Source organism: Wyeomyia smithii, chromosome 2, assembly GCF_029784165.1.
Source record: "Wyeomyia smithii strain HCP4-BCI-WySm-NY-G18 chromosome 2, ASM2978416v1, whole genome shotgun sequence".
Classification (NCBI taxonomy): Eukaryota; Metazoa; Arthropoda; class Insecta; order Diptera; family Culicidae; genus Wyeomyia; species Wyeomyia smithii.
The window spans coordinates 42,835,342-42,845,526 of record NC_073695.1 but is presented as its reverse complement, the minus strand read 5'-3'; positions in this window follow the sequence as shown (position 1 = coordinate 42,845,526).

Below are 10,185 nucleotides of genomic sequence, written 5' to 3'. Positions count from 1 at the left end.
TCGACTCCTTTCCGAAAGAAAACTTTTTAATAATTATTATAATAAAGTTGATCGGTAATTGATAAACGTAGAGCAAGACAGACATCGTCGTCGTCATCGTCGTTGGCGGCTGGCTGGCTGGATGCGGATGGGGAAAATTGAACACCGAGCAAACGAACGCCCCTGCAAGCGAGCGAACGAGTGAAATATTATCTTTATGTTTTAATTAAGTTTTATGTTTTGTTTGCCACGAAGGAAGGAGTGGGAACTCTCCCGGGGGCTACCCTTCCGGGCCTGGGAAGCCTGGGTTCCAGTTTTTGGGACGATATCGGGTGAAAGTCTGGTTCATGTGCGTTGAGTTTCTCGGTTTCTGCCGTAGTGAAGCGAAAAAAAAGAAGTATCAGTCAGTATGTGTGTCAGCCGGCGGCAGGGTAAAACTTTGTCAGCTTTGGAAACCGGGTGAAAGAAATTTCTCCCGGCAAAGGTGTTTGAATAGCGGTGGGAGGGGGACAGGAAACGATTGTAAGTATGGAAATTTGCTCTACCGGAGGCGGAAAATTGGAAACATGAATGAACAGCGAAAAATTAGCTGGCTTCAGCGATTTCACACATAAGTCGTAAAATGTTTCCTGGGGTTTCCCGCCGCGAGACATGCTCTCGCGGGAAAGTGATTTGCCGTGCTTCGGTGATTTACTGGGAAGAAAGTTTTACGATTCCAATTTTAAGTGACGACAGTGTCTCCGGGTGAGTATTCAAATGTAACGACGGTTAGAATTAAAAAATATAAATTTCACGATAAACCAAGCAATTCATGGCCGCTTGCGGTGCTTTCTCGCTGTGGTTCAGGTGGGTTTGGTTTACATGATACACGACCATGAAAGGAGAATAAAATACATCCTCTGGCCTGGAGTGGCCACGCCGCGTTGATGAAGGCTTTTTTTCCTCTTATAATACGATGGCCTTGGAGCACCAGCGAGTAACCGAAATAATCGCCCTCAGCGGTGCCATAATACTTACCAGTGGATAAACTGAACCGACTGGGCCGCTTCCACTCTGGCATGTGGTCGAATTTTCAACCAATGATTCTGCGAAGCAACAGCTTACAGTCTCTGGCATAGCACTGAGCCTCCACAGCCACAGTAGCACCTGAGCACCAACAGACCGAGTAAGGGCTTGAGCAACGGATCGAGCAAAGCCACTGCGGGTGTGATGCAATAATAATCATGATTACCGCTGCTACCAATTCCCAATTATGTTTCAGCTTGAACAACTTCATTACTTTCCGTTTGATTACCGACGGTTCCCAGCAAGGCCCCTCCGGTGGGGGTGAGCCGCGAACTGCAATTGCTAAGAGCGAGCGCCCGAGTTACCACCACTGCCAGGGTAGATGAGCTATTTGAATCCTGGCGCTCTACGGATCCGGGAGTCGGGAACGAATGATAATTGTCTAGAGAGGGTAGATATTTCACCGAGAAATGGCCCTTGTTCCTGTTTCCGTTGTTAGGTTGGCGTTCCCGGTGATGATGCTGTTGATTCAATTTGGGAAAATTTTAATTATGACTGCGCTTATAGTACTATTGGATGAAACAGATGGTGTGTACTTTTACTTCATATTGTTCGTATTTGAAATAAACAACGAAATGCTGTTTGAAATGTGTAAATATTTTGAGTTCATCTCTACTTATAATTGTTCAAAGGGTTGTGTTGTAGTGTCACCATGACTATTCTGCGCTTCAAGACAAGAAAAATAATTATTATATTCAGATGTTACTGATAGATATAGAAAAAGAGGTCAACGAGGTTGTAACTGACTTTTGTTCTACTGTCTGTATACCGGAAAAGCTCAGTAGTAAGAGACCCTGTGACTATGGTCCCAGGATCGGCTTACTACTGGGTAATCAGCGGGGCTTCGCGATCAACTGTGCGGACTACTTTCACCTTGCTATTTATTCGGACTATATTTTGCTTGTATTTAAACTGCACTAATTGTGTAAAAGAAACTATTTTATTGAAACTATTTTCTTGTGAGTGTAAACGTGTGTGTGTGTGTGGGTTGGTGATCGTACGTACTGCTGCTGCTGGTTGACGCTGCTGCCGTGAAGTACTGCTCGGTGTGGGCGACGCTGCTGCCGCTGCTGTGGCGTGATGCTCTACTTCGTTGACGGTGTGGGTTGGTGCGACTGTGGTTAACGACGGAGGGGGGGCGGGGGTGAATACTCATACGCTGGCTGCTACGAATTCGGTCTGGTCTTCCCTCATTGACGTGAATCGACAGGCCCAGGACGATACCGGAATGACCGTGCCGAAAGGGGGAAGTCCTCCTTTACAATAATGGCTTCAAGCCAGAGGACGATCGCTGGTCCTTTACGTGTTAGACGTAGCGGGCATCCAAGGCTCACTAGGCCAGTCGTGTGCTTTAGGTACCGTATACTACGGTCCACTTCAAGTTCCACTTGCCAACAAAGTTCCGGAACAACTCCTGGTGCAACTCAGCACTCGCGCGAAATTATGTATTTTTCACGATTACGACGTTTAGCACACGACTACCAGATACTTTCTGATGATGGCTGGCATTTTGGGCCACCAAGAAGGCTTTTCGCGCTCTTTTTTTTAGCAATATTACTTGATGGATGCGCGATAGTTCGCGCCTTGTTCAATTTGACACCCATCGGTATAACAGATTTCCTCCCCCTCAACCAATCTGTCATACTGGATGGGTGCTGCCCATTTTACCACCCACTTGTACCCACTGTGTAACGTATATATTGTATAAGTGTGTTTACAATTATTTGAATATTTATCTGACTAATCCTACTAACCTATTTTAACAAATAATCTCAACATTCATTTATATTTAACTAACCCTACTTATTATAGGCCTAAAATAGAAACGTGAAAGTATAGTTACAACATTAAAGCACAAATAAAAACCATACCAGATTCTGTAACCGACGGTTAGGGTAATGTGTCATGATCCGACCAATTTGGACTATTTTCAAGGTACATCACTTTTCATGTCACATTTCCACCATTAATATTACATGTAATCATAAATAATATATATTTATCGGAAAATTCTATTTGTCTAATTTACAAAAATAACAATTTATAGCAAATCTGACGTAAATTCATTCAAATATATCATTTTTCCTGATCATAGAATTTTTATCATGATCGGACCAGGGTGAATCATGAGCGGACCTGAAAAATGTATCATATTCGGACCAGTGTGCTTCTGAGACTTCAAGCGATTTTCCGCTTCGCGTGCTAGGCTTTACATGCACGGTGTTTGGTTTGGGCTTGATAAATAAGATATTTTTTCGTGATTCTAAAATTATTTTCAAACATTTTTCATATTATTACGAAAACGTTATGAATTATATTTGAGCTTCCAATACGGCAAATTTGCTTATTCAATTTGTGGGTGTTTTTTTTTCGGTTGCAGTTTCGTTTTACCGATAGCTCACTCCACCAGCACAATTTTGAGAAACAATGTATGACCAACTTGTAGTCCCCAAGTAGTACTACAGATTCCCGAATATTGCAATGCTCTAATTTTTATGCTTGAAGTGCGATATTCAGCCAATGGTACTTGTTACGGGAGTTACCTCACGATGAAATATATTTCACTCTCACGCTTACTTTGTTTTTTGAGACATATTTCCGATCCATCTATAGTGAAATGACAAAAATTAGCTTCGTGAAGTGAGATTGACAGTGAAGTGAAAATGAGAATGTGACAAGTGAAATGAATGAAAGTCCCAGAAAGTCGAGTTTTTTTCGATTATTGTTTTTTCGAGAAAACACCAGATCTCGGCGCTTTACGCAAATTCAAGATATTTGGTATCAATAAAAATTTCCATATCGACAATTGCATGTACTGTGCCTATCGTCATCAATCGAAAAAGTGAAACTCAAAGCGGCCAATTTGAGACACTATTTCCTTAAGTTCGATTGAGTTCAAATTTTGTATGAGGACATTTTTCGGAGAGACATTTAAGCCCTACTGCTAAACGAAATTCAAAGATTAGTTTTTTGCTTTACGTTTCCTTTGCCGCAGCTCAAAAATTAGTTAGCCTCCAAGAGAGTCTTGTTACTGAAAGATAAATTCGATATATATATATATATATATATATATATATATATATATATATATATATATATATATATATATATATATATATATATATATATATATATATATATATATATATTATCATTAGATCACAAATCAATCAATTTCAAAACCTTTCTCACCTTCGTGAAATTTCGCAAAACGTCACATATAATTTTTCATATATTTCAATTTATCACTCTCTCGTAAACTGTTCGAAAATTCTCGTTAAAAAGTGCTTCCTTAATTAGGATGACACTGAGTTTTATTTTCCGTATTTGAAGTATAGTGGTCTATTTATAGTGAAGTTTAAATGGTTTTGCTTTAGTTTGCCAAACTTACGTCGTTTTTGAGAGGTAAAATTCTTTAAAAATATGCCTAATCATTTATATTCTGTTCCAATGAATTAAACATGAAATCCTTCATTGGGTATATCAAGCACAAGCAAAGTGATACGGTGATGTCTCAGAAGTAGGCTGGTCCGATCATGATACAAAACAGGCTTTCGCGTTTCACCAATAATTCAAACTTTAAAGTAAATATTTTATATAAAAAGTGTTCCTACATTGAATTTAAATGTTACAGAAGCATATTACTGGAAAATTTACTGCAATCTTCAAATATTCGATTCTAAAATAACTGCTTGAAAACATGATTTGGAAACAATTGTAAGGGCAAATTGTGCTCGAAAATAGACCATTTTAAAAAACTTTTTTAATAATAAGATAACTTAAGTAATCTGAATGAAACCTTCTGAACATGATCAGAAGAAGTTTTTTGATGATGCGGGTACATATTTGATACAGTTTTTCATTCAATAGTTTAGAAATCTTGCATATAAAAAAATGGTCCGATCATGGTACATTTTCTGACAGGTCCGATCATGATACAACACCCTACAAGGTTTTAGTGAAAAAGTTATTTTCCTGCGATGAGCATTAAGGTGCCGCCACACGGACGCTAATACACCACTGCAATAGTTTCTATGTCATAGTTTATCGTATGAAGCATTTTTTCATGACGAAATAGTAGGCTATAAACTATTACGTCATGACGGATAAGTTCAGAGTCTCTAAGTTAAAGCTTTTGACTCATTGGTGGATTGATCATCCATCTTTCTGCATTTTTTGATATCCTTAAACTACTCCGAACATACATTATGGCTAAAATCCACATTTGAATCACAATTCAATTAATCGCTTAAAACGATAAAAAAAACAGTGTGCAATGGAGATATTGAGCTTTAGGCATTTTTGTGAAAATGCATAGTTTTCCATCACATATAAAATATCAAGATATCAAGAATCTTTTTTCATTTAAATTTTCGTTATAAATCCCGCCTTGCAGTACCACTTTTAGTGGTTGATCAAAAAAAAAAATTTTCTTTGTGTTTTGAAGGGTTTTATCTGAAAATAATGGGAAAAATGTTTATCTTTGGTATCTTGGTCGTAATTGTAAAAAGAAAAACATGAAAATTTCACACCAGTAGGAGTTGCAAAAATACTCACAACTCTTAACTTCAAGCATTCATAATTCTGAAAACAACTGATTCCATAATTTTCAAAAAGAAATGTGTGCTACAGAACGCAGGTGATCGCACCACCGGTAGTAACGAATATTTGCTTGGCCGCACATAATAAATTTGCTCTTCGCTTTGCCCTCCGGTAGCTGTGCCAGCAAAATATCCTGCAGCATAAAATGGTACCAGTTGCTGCCGTATGCAAAATGAAGGTAATGTGTTCGACAGTGCCTGAAAGTTGACTCGTATGCAGCTCTCGTTTCCTAAAGCCGCGTGTCTCTAACAGCCACACTTCACTCGCTACCGTGTTACGAACAAGAATAAAACTGAATTTTCTACACGCAGTCTTTGAAATCGAATTGAGCGTAGATTTTTGCGTTGGAGGCGTGACCACGCAGTCTCGAGAAAAAGAAACGAAAAAAAAAACACTTTGTTAAGTCAGAATGTTTGGAATTTATTCCGTCCATGTTACTGTTATCCGTGCTCGGGAAGCAAGGCAATAGCGAGGGAAATGTATGGGGAAACTTGGCCATGGAACCTATTTTCACCATTGGGCAGTAAAGCAACAATGGTAAACATTATACCAAACAAGTGTCACACATTTTATCTATCCACCGACATATAAATGACTAAGATGCCTTAAGTCGTTCGCTCGCTTTAATCGTTTGAAATCTGACGCAACATTTGACAGTTTCATTTTCAATTTTACAAAAAGTAATTCAGAAAACAAAGACGTAGGTCTACGTCAAAAAGTAATTTTTTCATAAATATTGTTTGGGCAACCTGAAAACAATTTTTTAGAATGTCGAAATGTTCTACAAAAATGCCATAAATAACATTATTTTCCAATTTAGGGCTGAGCACCTTGAATTTTCCAACATCGATTTTTCTATTTTTTGGACACACTAATCCACAAGTTTTGTTTGCAAATGGTTGGACACGTGTAACTTGAGACCCCATTGTGGTCATTCACCTCTGCCCAGCCACTCCTACCCCAACCTCCACGAGGTGCCGACCGGGTTACTCGTGTAACCTCAGTGGAGATCTGGTAACCAACACCCAATGGAAACTATGGTCGTATGCTGACTGGGAAGGGGAAGTCGTACGCGGCTGTATCCCCATATGAGGGGCGGCGTACAACTGCGTCTGACCTGGAGCAGGCGGTTGAATTGTGGAATACTGTATCCCGTCAGCTACACCTAAGATGGCAACCCCACCAGCAGGATGTAGGCATCGCGACTCTGGTAAGGTAGCATATGAAACCTTTCTTCAACCACGAACAACTAAATTAAAAATACGGTACGGATCAATCGTCAAAGACCTAGGCTACGAACACGGAAACATAAAACGGTAAACGATTGAAAATTGGGTACATGGAACGTCTGATCTCTCAATGACCGGCGCGGGCTGGCTTGCTTGCTCGAGAACTACAGCGGCAGGGAGTTGAAATCGCAGCAATTCTGGAGGTTCGGTGGCCAAATTCCGGAGAAAGCAAATTCCGTGCAGTATACCCTATTGCACACACTTCTTTTAAGTACCACATCTACTACAGTGTCGGCAAAGCAACGGAACGGGGCGTCGGTTTCGTGGTGCTGGGAAATCAAAAAACAAGAGTCATCCGGTAAAGGCCCGTAGATGACCGTATATGCGTGTTGAGGATTAGGGGCAAACCTACGCACCGACAAATGAAAAATCCGATAAAATCAAAGATGAGTTCTATGAAAAGCTTGAGCGAATCTATGACGAGTGCCCAAAACACAACGTAAAAGTCGTCATCGGAGACGCAAACGCACAGGTTGGGAGGGAGGAATTCTTCCGTCCGGTCATTGGAAGGCATAGCCTCCAGCTCCACTCGTCAACCAATGAAAACGGCCTGAGGCTGATAAACTTTGCCGCGGCCATAGGAATGGCCATATGTAGCTCCTATTTCCCAAGTTTAAATATTCGGAAACACACCTGAAGGCATTCAAAACGGGAAGCCAGCTTCCAAATCGTTCACGTACTAATTGACGATCGGCACTTTTCGGATGTTACTAATGTTGTTACTAATGTTTATAAGATCCGCGCACGGTTGTCGAACGTGCTGAAATCTCGCACTGAAAAGACAACGCGTTTCAACATTCAGCGGTTGAAAGCTGATGGCGTGCCAGCAGAATACGCCAGAGAGCAGGATCAACGGATCGCAGAACAGCAGGAGGAAGGAGTGGAAGACATGAATGGGCTGTGGAGAAGTATTCAGGGTGCCATCGAAACGACTGCGAGAGAGGTGGTAGGCACGACGCGTGTAGGACAACGTAATGGTTGGGTCGATGCCGAGTTCCACAGAGCGACAGATGAGAATAACCGTGCCAGGAGCCGCATACTCACTGTGGCTTCGCGTCAGGGGCAAGAGCTGCCGAAAATAGAACCTACCGTCGGAAGAAGCGCGAGTACGAGGAGCAGGTGCTCGCCAGCGTAGAGGACAGCTATGCTGAAAACGACGTGCGGAGATTCTATAGAACTGTCAACAGAGTCAGAAGCAGGAATTTCCCTGTGCCGGTCATGTGTAATGACAAGGACGGCAACCTGCTTACTGATAAACCGACGATTGCAGCCAGGTGAAAGGAGCACTTTCAGGCGCTATTGAAAGGTGAGGAGCCGGATGAGCAGAGCAGGAACAGGATTACGATTATGAGTGACGAACAAGCTGTGGAGCCACCAGCACAGGAGGAGGTGAAAAAGGCGATTAGTGATCTGAAAACGGCAAGGCCGCTGGGAAGGACGGTATCCCGACTGAACTTCTAAAAGCGGGAAGCGAGCGGCTGTACTATGCGGTCCACCAGATAATACTAAGAATCTGGGAGGACGAACAAATGTCGAACGACTGGTTGGAAGGCCTCATATGCCCTATCTATAAGAAGGGCCATCGATTGGACTATCGAGGCATAACGTTGCTCAACTCCGCATATAAAGTGCTCTCCCGTTTAATGTTCTTCAGATTCAGGACGTTAACGGAATCCTTTGTTGGCGAATACCAGGCAGGTTTTTGAAAGGGGCGTTCCACGACGGATCAAATTTTCACCCTGTAACAAATTCTCGGTGAGTTCCGGGAGTATAACTTACCGACTCACCATCTGTTTGTGGATTTCAAGGTGGCATACGACTCAGTGAAAAGAAACGAGCTGTGGCAGATCATGCTGGAACACGGTTTCCCGACGAAACTAATTAAGCTAAGTCGTATGACGCTGGAGAGATCGAAATCGTGCGGATAGCTGGCGAGACATCAGCCGCGTTCGTAACGTTGGCTGGACTGAAGCAGAGGAATGCGCTCTCTAACTGTTCAACATCGCCCTTGAAGGTGCAGTACGAAGAGCAAACGTCGAAAGAAACGGTACGATCATCACGAAATCTCACATGCTTCTTGGTTTTGCGGACGACATCGATATAATCGGTATCAACCGTAGGGCCGTGGAGGAGGCTTTCGTACCTTTTAAGAAGGAAGCAGCGAGATTGGAACTTATCATTAAGTCTGCTATAACGAAGTACATGGTAGCTGGCAGGGAGCTTGGGAGTTCCCGTGGTGTTGGTGCTGAGGTGGGGATAGATGGGGAACGATTTGAAGTGGTTGACGAATTCGTTTTTCTGGGCACGCTTGTGACATGTGACAACGATATGAGCCGTGAAGTGAAACGACGAGTTGCAGCTGCGAACAGGGCTTTCTAAGGACTGCGTAACCAGCTAAGGCCCCGTAGTTTGCACACTCGCAAAAAACTGGCGCTGTATAGGACGCTGATACTCCCGGTGGGAGATTTTGAGCATAAAGTTCTGCGATCGATACTTGGCGGTAAGCTAGAAGATGGAGTGTGGCGCAGGCGCATGAATCACGAGTTGTACCAGGTATACAAACATGCTGATATAGTGAAGATAATACAGCGGGACAGGCTTCAGTGGGCTGAACATGTGGCCAGAATGCCTGATGAGAGAGCCGCCGAAACTATCTTCAGTAGAGAACCAGGAAGAGGCCGTCGACTCCGTGGTAGGCCTTGCACGCGGTGGATGTGCGCGGTGGAAGAAGATGCACGATCTGCTGGTGTACGAGGAGACTAGGGAACAGCTGCCCAAGACAGAAGAAGCTGAACATCTCTAATTCGTTCGGCCCTAGACCGGTTAACGGTCCGTTAGCCAACAAAGTAGGTAAATAATCCACAAGTTTTTACACGGTTTTGAAAATGGCCATTCTACAAATTAGATGTTCTTACTCAAACTTCAGGTCCAGCTCGAGCAATTAGAAACTTTCTTGGATTTGTTTTTTTCATTCCACAATGAGTTTCTTTTTCGGGTGTTGTAAATATGATAATATTTCGAAATGCTGAGATTTGTTTTTTTCTGCATATTTTACAATGAGCTTTTTTAAATAGATATGCGGGATATTTTAAATATTATGCGGGAATTATTTTGATGAATTCAGAGCAACCAGCAAGTTTGAAAATCAATGCATGCTGCAAATGCTCGTACATCTAACCAAAAAGTACAACAAAAATTTCACATGGAAATTCTTTTGCACTTGAAATGTGATGCAATTAGTGAAAGAGTA